Source organism: Benincasa hispida, chromosome 12, assembly GCF_009727055.1.
Source record: "Benincasa hispida cultivar B227 chromosome 12, ASM972705v1, whole genome shotgun sequence".
In the NCBI taxonomy this organism is placed as follows: Eukaryota; Viridiplantae; Streptophyta; class Magnoliopsida; order Cucurbitales; family Cucurbitaceae; genus Benincasa; species Benincasa hispida.
The window spans coordinates 8,543,547-8,559,537 of NC_052360.1; the positions used below are offsets into that span (position 1 = coordinate 8,543,547).

General features: G+C 33.8%; 1 pseudogene; it reads right to left on the reverse strand.

The window, feature by feature from the left end:
- Positions 1–211: 211 nt before the first annotated feature.
- LOC120067376 lies at positions 212–5,056 on the reverse strand (annotated as a pseudogene).
- Positions 5,057–15,991: the final 10,935 nt, after the last annotated feature.

Genomic DNA, 15,991 nt, shown 5'->3' on the forward strand with positions numbered 1-15,991 from the left:
AAGGTAATCAACCTGTATATGCACAAAATAAATTCTTAATTACTTTCACAAATTCATAATAATAAGTTACCAAAGAGGAATTGGAGATGATAATTTAACCCTAAAACCAAGGTAATCAACAAATTACCAAAACTCATAAGCGTTACATAGAAAAATTAAAATTTTGATCCAAACAAGAGCGAGAACTTACTTTTACAGCAATTGAGCTTTCTTACCTCAGGACACCTTCTACACATTCATCAATGAAAGTAAAAGATCTTGTTTGAAGACCATTTCCCCACATCTCAAACTTGTCTACAAAAGTGAGGGCCTTTTTGCAGAATGCAGCAGGAGCCTTTTCCCTTCCACCTATATGAATGAACCGATAGCATTAGATCTTACATTATGAATTATCTAGAGATAACATAAACATTTTTTGCATTTGGATCTACCTTTCCATGTTCCAAATGGACCATAAATGTTGTGGAACCTCCCAATTCAGCATTCAATACCGATATCCTCAGTATAATGTTTGCACAACTCCTCTGTAGCAAGCTTATCCAAACCATAAGCATCTTGGGGCTATAAAACAAATGTTAACACGGTTTTACTAAGCACATATCTAACAGTTATTTCATTTCCAAATCATGAACACATAAGTAAATATGAACCTCAGCAGGCCAAACCTGACTCTTTCAAGCTCACATTAGTTTCTAATTGCTTAAATTCAGGGTAGATGAAAGCACTAGAAGCATATAAAAACATACACTCACATGATAAAAGATCAAACTATCTGTTGAGTACTTCATTTCTCATTGGTAAGGACAAAACCAACAACAAAGAAGGGAATAATCTCAGATTAAAAAGATTTAGAATACAAAATATTCCTCTTTAAAAAATGTCTAGCTCATTCTGACCCCACCCCCCACTGACAAGCCATAACTCTAAAGCATAAAAACATTGACCAACCAACCTTGTACCATTAAAGATTCAAAGTATGCCTAAACACCATAAATTGAGAAAATTTTCCTTGAAAACCAACCTCTTTAACTCCATTGATTCTTGCAGCTTCAAGCATATTAAAGCTGATCATGGTGTTATTAATAACAGAGTGATTGGACTAGATGAAGCCCATACCACCTATATTAGCAGCCAGATTGAAGACATGGTCAACTTTCTCAGTCACCTTCATGCAATTATCCATAACTTTGAGATCAACTAGATGGAATTCATGGTAGAACATATCCTCTGTCACGTGTTCATTCTTTTTCCAGTCAGAAACAATGATGTAATGCCCTTCACTCTTCAAACGCCTAGCAATGTGCAAAATCTTCAAACTTAATATGCAAAATACACACACCATCAGTATAAAGTCATAATGGTCAAAATCCAATGCACAACAAAAAAGAATTCCGAAGTTTTGTATCCCTCTCTCTTTTTAGGTTGGCATAACAAAGAAAGAGAGTACAAACTCTACCGATAGTATGGACGAATCTGTTACATGGAGCTACTTGCCAATCTGGAAGTGATGTCGCTAAGGCTAAGACTGATTCCTTTCTTTACTAGGCTATATCATAATTAAATAAGATTGACTAATGGATCAAACAAGAATAAACAAGCAAGCAAGCTTTTAGAATCACAAAGTCATCATGAAACTATAAACATGTCACACCCACAAACTATACATCCAAGTGTCTAAGAAAGAAGCCAAAACAAATAATATAGCCTCAAAACTTACAAATAAGTAACATATCATATTTATCTTAACTACCTCATCATTGAAAGTAGCACAACTATAAATGTTACATTGTATAAACATGGGGTAGGAACTCATATCTTGTCTTTTATCCAACCTTTCAAATTAATTAATGCTCTTTGACCTGTTTACATTACCAAAGTGATTGAGGCTTTAAAATGTTATGTTTAATTCTTAAGTTGATAAAAAAAAAACTTTCATAATCACAAAGTTACCACAAAACTATAAACTTGTCATACCGACAAACCATATATCCAAGTGCCTACGTGACATTTTAACATCTGGGTTGTAGGGTAACTCCCATTCCAAACACTAACCATCATAGGTCGAGTAGTACTTGTGAGCAACAAGAATCGATGCCTAATGGGAAAAAAAAAACCTCTACACATGGAAAAAAGATTGATATCTTGTTTATGAACAAAAACTCTCAACTTTGAAACTTTCACACTTACATTTGTAAAATCGACCCAACACCAGTCATTTCATGATATCATCCAAATTCTTGAAGAGCTTCATTTACCATTTTATTACAAAATTGGACTAGCTGCAAGAATTTTCTCAGCCATTTTACTGTCTTTATCCACTTGGTAAGTATGTATCCCTTCATAATTCTTCTTGAACAGACCCTCAACTTCAACAATCTTTGGTTATAGGCATCGTTGTCTGACCACTGTTGTTCAAAGGATCACAAACAAAAAAGGTTTAAGACAAAGGATTGAAAGTGAAAATGTGATCAGAATTCATATTCAACTAACCGTGTTTATTGAGAATGTGCATAAATGGTACATTCAAGGCAAAATTCTTGTAGTGAATGTATTGGATCTAGAGTTCCCCAAGAAAAAGCATATACCAAATCTTTACTCCTTTATTGCACCTGCAAAACAAGAAAACTCAATAGTTGAATAAATGAGAGAATCTTCTTTTTCAAGATCTTGAAGAAGATAAGCTTGATTACCTAGATATGAGCTACGAAGACGATGGAAAATTTTTGGCAGCATAATGCTGCTACCACAACAAAACCAAAAATTTACCTTGAACCCGTTCAAAGAAACACACTCCCAATAATATTCCACAACCACTTGTTCTCAACATAACTATCAGAATTCCCAAAAAATAAATATTAAAAAACACATACATCAATAAGCAAATTTAGCCCACAATGTACTTCAAATCTCAAAAGTTGTCACAAAAACAACAATGATTTACAAAAACTTTCCTTGTAGGTTTCTTCAGACATTCAAACATAAACAACAATGATTTACAAAAACTCAGATCTGATTGCTCACTTGACTTCAAATCTCAAAAGTTGTCACATGGGCGTTTGATCTTATATCTCCAGATTCATGAACTCAGTTCCTATCAATGAAAAGAAAAGCCAAAAAAACAAAAACTCAGCAAAGTTCAAAATTCCATCAATCCAAATAAATATCACAATAAACACAAAATCTACAAAAAGAAGTGGTTTCAAAAGCCAACAAACACAAGTAGTTAGCATAAGAAATGAGAACTCTAAACAACCATCTATCAAATAAGAAATGAGAACTCTAAAGATTAATTTCAAGACTCGTGTCCTTAGAGTTAAACTCTTTCTATAAATACTTCAAGAAAAGCTAACAATGAATAAAATACCTTACAGATGAAAACATACACAAATCTAACATGTAGTTCTATGGAGCAATAACAAAATCTAAACATCCAACAATCAATCAATAGATCAGGATTTACACATAACAAAGTTAAGAAAATACCTCTCTCTTCTTTCATTTCTCATAAACATCAAAATGATGTTCTTGACATTTGTTCTTCTTCGAGCGATGTTCTTCAAGACCTATAGTATTTGGAAAAAGAGATTTTCTCTAATACGAACTTAAATTTTGTTGTTTCTTCAAGTTCATAAATTGTTCTGAAACAATAAGAGAAACAATTGCATAACACTTCTATTTCTAAAAAATTATTCACATAAACACAAAACAATGTGCTGAAAGCACAATCCTTATGATGAGAGATCTCGACCTTACACTTTGATGGCTGATATTAGAACTTGGCACTTCTGCAGATTGTAGACTTCGAATGACTAAACTTTTCTTTTCTATGTTGTAGAGAAAATAGAGAGAAAAGAAAAGAGAAAACCAAAGGAATGCTGCCGGAAATCGCAGGGACAATGAGGCTTCAGTCGTCTAGGTGAAGAGATGTAAAGCTGGAGGTCGTCTAGACGATAAGGGACGAGTTGTCTAGACGATGAAGGCTTTACTGAAGATCGTCTAGACGATGAAGTTCAAGAAGATGGTCGTCTACACGATAGGGGTGCCGAAGTAAACAATCGTTGGCTAAAAGCTACACGATCGATGGATCAAAGGTACACGATAGAAGAAGACGATCGGGAAGAAGATGAACACGATGGTTTTACTTGGTTCGGCTAAGGATAGCCTACGTCTACGGAGAAGCTGACGGGAGTTTTATTAAAGATTACTACAAGATAAGTCTCAAGCTTTTTGATCACTCTGTATAATTTTTCTCTCACACTCTTTACAATTAGCTACACAATGTATTTAAAGGTAGCTTGAATGTAACAGATATGTAACTGATTTGAAGTTATTTTTCACCTTTCTGTATAACAATCTCCACCTTGAAATAAACTTCAAGTTTTCTTCAGCTTTTCTGATCTGACTGTCTTCTTCTTTAACCTTTGTCCCTCAGCTCAAACCCTATAATATCAAGGCACTTCTGAAGTTTGAGCTGAGTGACTGTCTTTCTCAACATGTCGGAGGCATTCTCTGAGGTATGTACTTTCAGAACTTCAATCTGTTTAGCTTCCATCTACTGTCGAATGAAATGATATCTAACATCTATATGTTTGGTTCTGTTATGGTACTGAGGATGCTTAGATAAATGTATTGTACTCTGATTATCACAAAATATCTTTACTGTATTCTGTTTAATTCCGAAGTCACATAGGAGACCCTTTAGCCATACGTCTTCCTTCACTGCCTCTGAAAGAGCAATGAACTCTGCTTCAGTAGTAAAAAGGGCTACCACTAATTGTAAAGTAGCCTTTCAGCTTAGGACACACCTTTCAAATAGGAAGATATACCCTGATAATTACCTCTTATTGTCTAAATCTCCGGCATAATCTGAGTCAACATACCCAATCAGCTCTGGTTCACTATCTGGAAGCTGTTAGTACATTAGTTTAGCATGACAAGTACCCTTAAGATACCTCATTATCCACTTTGTTGCCTCTCAGTGCCTCTTACCCGGATTAGCCATGTATCTACTCACTAGGCTAGTAGCATAGGCGATGTCAGATCTTGTAGATACCATTAGATACATTCAACTACCCACAACTTGGGAATAGGGGACTGTTGACATTATCTACTGATGTTCAATATTTGATTCTCTGGTGAATTTTCTGCTGAAAGTTTGAAATGGTTAGCAATAGGAGTAGTCACTACTTTAGTCTTTGTCATTTGATACTTCTTTAACAATTTACTGCAATATTATGACTGATCAATGCTTAGAATACTAGTTTTTCTATTTCTAATAATGTCAATGCCTAGTATTCTTGTTGCAATTCCCATGTCTTTCATTTCGAACACTGACTTGAGTAGATCTTTTACTTTATTCAGTTCTTTCATAGTTTCTCCTGATAAAAGCATGTCATCCACATATAGTAACAAGTAGATAGGATGAGTGTAGGACTCTGTATTTATGTAAACACAGCTGTCATAGGAGCTTTTATAAAAACCATTCTTTTGTACAAAATCACTAAACCTTCTGTTCCAACATCTAGGGGACTGTTTGAGGCCATAAATAGACTTTTTAAGTAGGCAAACATAGTCTTCTTTCCCTCTAACCTCATACCCCTTTGGTTGGCTCATATAGATAACTTCCTTTAGGAAGCCATGTAGAAAAGTTGTTTTAACATCTAGTTGCTCCAGCTCTAAGTTATTTTGAGCCACAATAGACAACAATAATCTGATAGAAGTCTGTTTGACCACTGGAGAAAAAATCTCATTAAAATCAACACCTGGCCTCTGTGTAAAACCCTTAGCAACCAGCCTAGCTTTAAATCTAGGTCCTTGATCATTAGGGAAACCTTCCTTCAACTTGTACACCCATTTGAATGCAATTGGCTTGCATCCTTTTGTCAAAGGTGTCAACTCCCATGTGTTGTTTCTCACTAGTGAATCAATCTCTTCATTCATAGATTCTATCCACATCTTAGCTTTAGAACAACTCACTGCTTCTTCAAAGGTTGAGGGTTTTGAATCATTAGATAAATCAGAAGCATTCAAAGCTAAGTAGTCTTCATACTTGAAGGTGGCACAATGTTTCTTCTCTGCCTATCTCTAGCTAGGTTGTACCTTCTCAAGTCTGGTTCTTCTTGCTCGGGATCAATAGTAGCATCTTCCAGTTCTTCTTCTAGATGAGGTAGCTGATCAAAAAATGATTAAGAGTTTGAAGGATCAGAAGTAGGGATTAGAACTTGCTCCTCCTCAATTTTATCATTCTTCACTTGAGGTACTGAAACATTAGGATTAGATCTCTGCATATACATTTTATCTTCTCTGAAAACAACATCTCTACTGGTAATGCATCTCTTCTCAGTAGAGTGCCACATTATAAACCCCTTAACATCTTCTGTGAAGCCCAAAAACATACACTTCACAGCTCTGCCAGCTAATTTCCCTTTACTCTGATGAACAAAACCAGTGCAACCAAACACCCTTAGGTTATTTAGGTTAGGAGGCTGTATGGTCCACCTTTCTTCAAGGGTTAAAAGGTTAAGAGATGTACGAGGCCATTTATTTAGTGTATAGACAGTGTATGAGGCTGCCTCTGCCTAAAATTTCTCAGGAAGTATAGCATCAGACAATAGGCTTCTTACTCTCTCTATTATTGTTCTGTTCAACCTCTCTGCCACCCCATTTTGCTGAGGTGTATACCTAATTGTCTTGTGTCTAGTTATACCATGCTGTCTACAAAAAAACATTAAACTCCTCTACACAGTACTCAAGCCCATTATCAGTTCTTAGACACTTAATTTGACAGTTAGACAATTTTTCAACCATCATCTTCCATGGATCAAAGGTACACGATAGAAGAAGACGATCGGGAAGAAGATGAACACAATGGTTTTACGTGGTTCGACCAAGGATAGCCTACGTCTACGGAGAAGCTGACGAGAGTTTTATTAAAGATTGCTACAAGATAAGTCTCAAGCTTCTTGATCACTCTGTACAATTTTTCTCTCACACTCTTTATAATTAGTTGCATAGTGTATTTAAAAGTAGCTTGAATGTAACAGATTTGTAACTGATTTGAAGTTATTTTTCACCTTTCTATATAACAGAAACCTACAAGGAGAGTTTTGAAGTACTAAACTAGAACAAAAATCTTGAAGTATACAAACCCAAATACCCATTTTGCCTCTTTCTTCTTCCACTTGTTCAAAGTGTCCACTATAGAAACATACCCATTTTGCCTATTTCTTGATGTCTTTTCTCTACAATCAAATAATGTAGAAACCAAAAAAAAAAAAATCCACATGCAAGTTTTAGGGATAGAAAACAAGAACAAAGAGACACTCCAATTGAACTCCACCAACTAAGGAACTTGGTACTGTTGGCCTACCTACAATCGTTTGGCTACTTAAGCCAAGCAAGAGAACACTATTCAATATCAACTGGAAAAGTTAAATCCATAAAAGAATACTCATTAAAGCTTGCTCAAGATGAAAGACATAGAACAGCTATAGTCAATAACAGTATAGAAACTCACACAGATATAAAAAAGAAGGCAGGTATTAACAACTAACATGAAAAAATCTGCAGAACAATATTCAATTGTGTCAAGACCAAAAGGCAATAGAAACTAACAATGAGAACTTGAAGAAAAGCTACCAAATGATGATATGTTATACATTTTCTTTAGTTAGTCTGAAGCAATTGTTCTTACTAAAAAAAAAATACATCACTATACATTTTAGCCTCATCTATGACAAGTTGAAAAGTGCAACTTCTCATATATATAAAATAGTTGCTTTGTTTGTCGGAGTAAGGGAAGAGAGGGCTTGGTTTGCCGTTGATGGTGTGAGCGTTGGAGGCTTGGGGTGGAAGTCCCAATTTGTTGGCTTGATTAACTAAGGTTTCAACATCTGAGTTCCACCCTTCTCCTATATTTACAGATTTACGGGTTACATCAATTGTGTATGTCAAATATCAGGAGTAAAATAAAAGCAATTGTCACAAAAATCTTTGAGCTCATTTGTTAGAGCTCTATTTTCAAAAGTTAAAAGTTATTTATTAACTTTTTTCTTTTCGAGGGATTCATTTTCGGTCAAATTTAAAAATTGAGAAGTAAAGTATTGAAAATTATGGGGATATTTGGCCAAGAACGAACTTGGCGGCGCGCAGCGGAGACACGTGAATGGCGGTGCGTGGCTGTGGCGCTTTGGCGGAACGAGTAGCAGATCCGGACGACTGATGAGACGTGGGCGATTGGGTGCGGTGGCACGGGTTACACGACAAACAGACCTGCACAGAGGCCAGATCTACACCACGATAGACTCTTCACCCACGATCGATGGATGAATGGCAAGGGCTTGGAAGAGAGAAGTGAGAAAGAAGAGGGCCTGAAGAGGGAAGTGTGAGAATGAGAGGAAAAAGAAAATAGGGGGAGAGTGAAGAGGAAAATGAAAAAAATGGGAGGAAAATAGAAAGTGAAAGGATAAATTAAGTGGTCTTTAATGTTGGTTTAAAATCGACATTAAAGGTACCCCTACAATGTCGGTTTAAAACTGACATTAAAGATCCACTTTTTTTAAAAAAACAAAACCGAGATCATACATTCAATTTTACTTTTTCCAACTGACATTAAAGCCCAAAATTCTTGTAGTGATTCTTCCGTATATTACATTGATAATTACCCATTAATAAATAGTATTATGTATCACAAATTATAGATGTTGTATTGATGAAGATTAACATGGAGTAATATATTAGCCATATAACAAATGACAATGGGATAATTATAGATATGGTAAAATAAAAGAAATCCAGGAATTTGGTTTATGATATAATTAAATTAATGGCATGTGAGATAGAAAGAATATAAAATAAAAATTAGGACACCCTTGGCTTAGTGATAGTTGCTCATGCAAAACTTTATTATAAGTTGATTTTAAAATAAATATTCACATTTTTAATATTCACTGGCATTGAGACAACTATAATGTATGACCAACATCCAAGTGGTAGTTCACATTATGATGTGGCAGACATTTGTTCCACAACAAATTTATTATATGCTCATAAATGTAATAAGAGTAACAAACCATTACAAGCCAATATATTCAATGTCTCATTTGTCAAATAAAATATCATTTTTCATCCGGTACTTATAATGGTCTACATTTTAATATTTTTCATTAAAATAACCGTATATAATTTAAGTGATATAAAATTTGTATTTTCAACTTTATTATTAAAAATTTAATTAAAAATATTTAATTTTGTATTTTCGATAAATGGTAAATTTAATTTATATATTTTCAATAATCTACGTACAAAAAATTGATACTCTACAACTTTATGGAGAGACGGTTAATAAAATCTATTTTATTATTATTATTATTATTATTATTATTTTACCAACTCTTTTTATTTTATAAAAGAAGTAAAAAAAAAAAAGGACAACTTTTTTAATAAAAAAAAGTCAATATTAAACAAACAACATGAAATTATAGGATTAAATCATTAAAGATATAAGGATTAAAATTAAATATTCAAAATTATAGGACTAAAATGTAAGGAAACAAAAAAAAGTAATAAATAAATTCAACATACATTTCAAAAGGAATTTAAAGTAAGGACATCAAGTTGTGTTTGTCTTTGTACGATAGTATCATATTATTTATTTTAAATTTAAGGCTACATGACATTTACTTTTAAGCTTCATTTAACATTTTTTTTTCTTTTGGTACTAATGGAAGATGGTTCTTCTAAATCAATATATTCCAAAATACAACATATAGTATTAGAGTTTTAAGGCTCTATATTCAGTTCAGCTGACATGCGACCACATCATTCAGATCATCTTATTCTGTTTAGTGAAACACAAATCTACTGTCGATTCTATCTCTTGCCTGTGCCAAGATCTATCATCATGAACTCACTCTGACTTGATCTCGCACCACTCCGGTATCATGTTGTATTTTGAAATATTTTATTAAATTGAATAATCAAGTGTATATTACAATAGAGAGTATAAGTCTAAGTATGCATAAAGAATATAACAAGAAAGTAAAGTATAATAAGAAACGTCTGATAAATTGGCTAAATTTCAGGTATTGACATAATGCATATGCGTTAACAATACCTAAAATCTTTTTTGGATTATGTTTGTACGTCCCTAAGTAGGGGTGTTCACGGTTCGGTTCGGTTCGGTTTGACACTCAAACCGAACAAATCACAAATTTTAGAAATTATTTTTCTGAAATTGAATGGTTCGGTTTCGCTTTTTTTTTTTTTAAGGTTTTTCCTTGTTTTTCATGTCTTCTAAATTTATATGATTTGATCATAATGTTTTTAAAAAAATAGTTAAACAATAACACTACAAGTTCAACAACAAATTTAAATATATAGTCATTGTTTGGTATTACTAGTCTAGATTACTAATAACACTACAAGTTCAACAACAAATTTAAAAATTATTTCAAAGTCTAAAAATATAAGTATTACAAACATAAAAGGTTTTTGTTCCACAAACAATGACATAAAAGTTCCAAAGTGCACATCACTAAATTTAAATACAAGTCATACAGATATAAAAGTTCGAAAGTCCACCACAATAAATAGTAAATAAAAGTCCTACAAATATAAAAGTTCCAATTCCATTAAACATAAATACAAGTACTACATCACAAACATAAAAATTTCAAAGTCCATCAAATATAAATAAAATTACTACAAACATTAAAGTTCTAAAGTCCACCAAACACAAAAGTTACAAACTTGTTCAAGCCACCTTCTTCTTCACATTCTTCTTATTCTCCTTCTTCTCCTTCTCCTTCTTCTCCTTCTCGTTCCCCTCCTTCATTTTCATCTCTAAACTTGTTTTGAAGTCTACAAAAATGATTCTTATTAAAATACTAATTATATAAATAATATATTTGACGTAGAGAAAGAATGTTATAAAGATATGGACCTTCTTCAATAATTACAATATCCTCAAAATATCTTTGAAGATCAACGCTAATTGCTTTCGAACGTAACCAATTTTGTGCACATACAAGTGCCTCAACTGTGGTTGGAGCTAACGTGGAATGAAAAGGATCAATTACTCTCCCACTAGTATTGAATGCAGACTTAGAAGCAATTGTGGATACCGGAATTGCTAAAAGATCTCGTGCAATTTAGTTAAGAACCTTATATCTAGAAGAATTTCCTTTCCACCAATCTAAGATATCAAATTTCTCCCCACATTTAATAGGAGGCTCTAATAAGTAAATATCAACTTTTGTATCCACACTTAGTGTATCCTCTTCCTCCATATCTTCAAAATCAAAACGAAAAATGTCTGAAGCAATACTAACAGTAGAAGTAATAGTTCTAGATGAAGATGTAGTATTCAAAGAGTTACTACTACTAATATTACTACAAACCGAAGGTTGACTCATACTTGCACAGTCTTTGAACACTTGAGATGATGAAAGTGAACATGAAGATGAAGCATGGGTATACAATGACAAAGTATATTTAGCAAACACTTTCCTCAAAACAAACTCCATTTTATTTCCTACTTCTTTTGCTGTATCCATATCAAAATAATTGATTCAGACAATACATAAGAGACTTCATCATGTAACGTGGGTCCAAAACAAAAGCAACATGCAAAAAGAAATTTGTTTTCTCACTTTACCCCTAATACTTATCCCCCAATACTTATCATACTTCACTTGTATTTTCAAAGCATGTCACGCAAAAGCAAATTATTAGGACCAACTACACTTGAATATTTCTTTATTCAATTCTGAATAATACTAATCTCATGGAAGACTCTGTTAGAAGTAACATAAAGAGACCCTGAAAGCCTAATAATTACTTCATAGAATACAGACAAGAATTTAGTAAAAATTCTAGCAATTTCCCAATCTTTTGTTGGGATTGGTGTCCTAATTATCCCGGAGTCTCGTTGCTTTATAAAGATACATATTGTTCAATGAATAAAATAAGTGTTATTTAATTCTGGCATTTACTCATATCCAATAAACAAAGCTCATTGGTTATCTTATGTGAACTTAAGCATGTATATGTGATATACAGTGGATCATGCCTTAAGTGATAACCTAAATCAGTCTGTAGTATAAGGATTAAGGTGGGATACCTGATCCTAGTGATACTACGGATACGACTCGCTTTGTAGAGGTTTGCAAATGTTGTAAACTACTACAGATGGTAAATCCTGACCATTCGTGTGGAGACGTGGAACGGGGGTGTCCTATACATTGAGTTTGTATAAGACCTGGACCACGAAATAACTAGACTCTGTATATAATGTCGTTGATACTAGAGACTTGCATCTCACCTAAACGACCATAGGTGACACGACCTCAACCCTAAATGTTTTGGGAACTCCTGCCTTTGAGGACGGTCCTTTGATTAGTATGGGTGAGAGTGGTCAAATTGCCAACTCAACATGTCTACCTTTTTGGGGACTTGTCTGATCTGGGAGTTGGGAACTCAATCCATAAGATGAAATTCACTCCTTTCCCGAAGCAGGGATAAGTAGAGAGATTGCTCTCTTAAGGGCTGATTCTAGGGCTTGAACATAGTGGCCACAGCTTCTCTTTGGAAGAGAAGACTCAGTCATAGTAGGACTATGACTTATGTTCATTAGAGAGATCAGTGGTACTTAAGGAGATAGATGTAAGTATAGGGGCATAACGGTTATTGGCCCAGCTGTACTTACGAGCGATCTGTGAAGGATTGTCGCACTGCTGATTAGTTAAGATGGACACATAATATATCTGTAGTAAGGAGAGTTCAGCTGTCGGTCTTTAATGGAGTGTCTGACAGTTAACGGATGGTAGATCTCGTGACTATAGAGTTTAGTCAGTTATTTATATATTGTTGGAGCTTCGGAGCTACAGGTCCATGAGGTCCCCTTGGTAGCTTGAATTCATGTTGAGGATCAGTTCTTGGTGTTGATTTGAAATGTTCAAATTGACAAGAGGTATTTTGATTTTATATATGATATAATCGGTATGATGTATAAGATACATCTAGTGAAGGATTGATGTAAATGAGATTTACATTAAGTAGCCATGGAATAGAAAAAGAACTATGGTTTATATGTTTCATGAGATGAAATATTAAAACTATAGATTATAAATATAGTATGATAAGTTGGTTATCATATTATATTTATAATAATATTAATTATTAGAATTAATACTTTTCTTCTTAAATAACCAAAGTAGTGGATGGTTATTGATCAAGTAACCGTGAGTTTAAAAGGAAAATTAGTTTCCTATTTTGAAATAAAGTTTTTACAAACATTTGAAAAGAAGTTTTGAGTTTTCTCTCGGCGTATAGAAACTCATGGTGGTTTTTCAAGTAAATACAGATTTACTAAACGACGGCTAGGCGAGTTAAACGATCGTGCAGGTGTGAGCTAAACGATCGTGCAATCTTTACTAAATGATCGCATAGCTTTGCTAGACGATCGCTGGCCCAAGGAAACGATCGTGTAGTATCTGTAGGCAACAGACCGAGCTAAACGATAAACTAAATGATCACATAGCTTTATCTAAACGATTGAGCATCGACCTATACGATAGGTCTCCGCCATCTCCTATTTTCCCAGTCATGTACGCGATCGGTGTTTTCCTCCTTCGTCTGCCTCATACCAAGTCGGAACAGAGCCCACCCTCTGGATTCTCACATCGAGAATACCAAGGTCGCCTTGTTAGTGGTGTCAGACTCAACTCGACATCATCGAGGTTTTCTAGAGGACGTTCGTGGTACTGTGAAGGCCGTTCGTGTTACGCAGAAGTTCATGACCGAGGAGATCGTTGAGGATTAGCGTGAAGTTTTCGTGCAGTGTTCATGTTGTGTTGCGGTCGTGTAGATCGAGTGTTCGTGGTTGTTGTTGTTCGAGCAGTCGTGCAACGGAGCATGGAGATGTTTCTGCCTATGTGCGTAGCGTTTACTCTTTGTTCCTTTGTTTTTTATATGTTGTAATTTCTGTATCAATCGCATAACCGTTTATTTGAAGTCGACTGTAAATGATTTGTTGATTCATGATTGTAATTTAGAATAGTCTTGCTTTTGCTGCTCACGGAAATCTTGTTTCCGATTTCCTTCATCTTTGGTAGTTGGTTTACTCTCTTCATTCAAGTAGACTGTGTCGTAGTCTTCTAACATCTCAAATGCTTTTTCAAACTTTTCAACTGCATCAAGCATCAAGTATGTAGAATTCCATCTAGTTTGAACATTAAGACACAACATACTCTTAGTATATGTTCTCCTCTTCAATACACTTCTTAAATTTAACAAGTCTAGCAATGAAGATCTAATAAACCTCACGACATTTTGAATTCGAATTAATGTATCATTCACATCTTTCAGACCATCACAGACAATCAAGTTCAATATATGTGCATAACACTTAACATGCAAGAAATCCCCATTCAACACAAACCCATGTTTAAAATGCTTATTTAGATAAGCAATGGCTGTATCATTTGATGAAGCATTATCAACAGTTAATGTCAAAACCTTGTCAATACCCTACTGTTTCAAACATTTATCCACCTCTTTTCCTATTGTCTCCCCTCTATGATTCTCAATATGAGATAAACTAATAATTCTCTTATGTAGCTTCCATTTTCTATCAATAATGTGTGCAGTCAAAATCATGTAATTAATATTTTGAATCGATGTCCAAGTATCAGTCGTAAGTGAGACTTTATATCCTTCCTCCACAAAATATCTCTCAATTGTTCTCTCAAGCTAGCATGATTTTCTAAAATATCTCTAGCAATTGTAGTTCGAGAAGGAATAACAAAATTTGGTTATACTAACATCAAGTTTCCTTCCACAAACCTCCTAAATCCCTCGTTCTTCACAAATTTAAATGACAACTCATCAATTATGATCATCTCAGCAATTAATCTTCGAGCATTCTCAATAGTAAACATCTTATAGTTCACTATTTTTTATTACCGCCTCCATCATTATCTTTATTTTTAAATACCAACTTCGTTTGCGTTATTTCTAACTTACTGTCTTTTATCTGATAAGAATTTTTTTTACAGTAATGTTCAAGATGCATTCTCAATGTTGAATTTTCATTCCTTCTTGGATGACATGCAGACACCATACCATAATAATTACATTTAGCATGTGGATTATCATTACTATACTCAGAACATTTAGTAAAATTATTCCGTACCATAGATGTATTTTTCCTCTTCTTTCGAGTTGGTTGTAGTTCTGGTGGAGGCATGCTAATCTCAACAACAACATCATCATTTTTGTTCACAATAGAACAATTGTTGCTCTTGCTAGCAGTCTCAGTCTCAGTATTACTATCCGTATTGGTCAAGCTCATCGACATCGTGCCTACTACCTAGTGCCTACAATATACAAACTAAAAGTAAAACCCTAACCCAAACGTTTCATTTATGTATTATTTTTACTTTATTAATAAACTAAACTGTAAATGAAATCTCTAAATTTTAAATTCTAATATGGCATATTTTGTATATTTTCAACAATATTGGTACATCAAATGGATAGAGAATAAAAAATTTAACATATTTTCTAAAATTGATGGAATAGATATTTTATTGCAACTATGTGCCTCAAATAACTTTTTAGTCTCAAAATTTTGATTCGATTTGTGATTATTGTGGAAAATATTGTTAATATTCAATAAAAATTCGTACACATAGATTGAAATTTTAATTTTATGTTTAATAGGGCTTATTTAACACAAAACTACATATTAAAAAGACTTATTATTAGAAACGAAAATCTAATTAAAATTTAATGAAGATATAAATAATAAATATATAGTTTAATAGAAATTAAAATTCTAAGGAAGATGTACTCACTGCACTCAACATTAACAACAAATGGGGTCGTGATTGAGTTAAAAATGTGGAGTAAGTTGATTTGTACTTCGAAAAGAAAAGCAAATGGATGACGAAACAAATGGTACCTGCCTGAGGCTGAGACGTGAGATCGG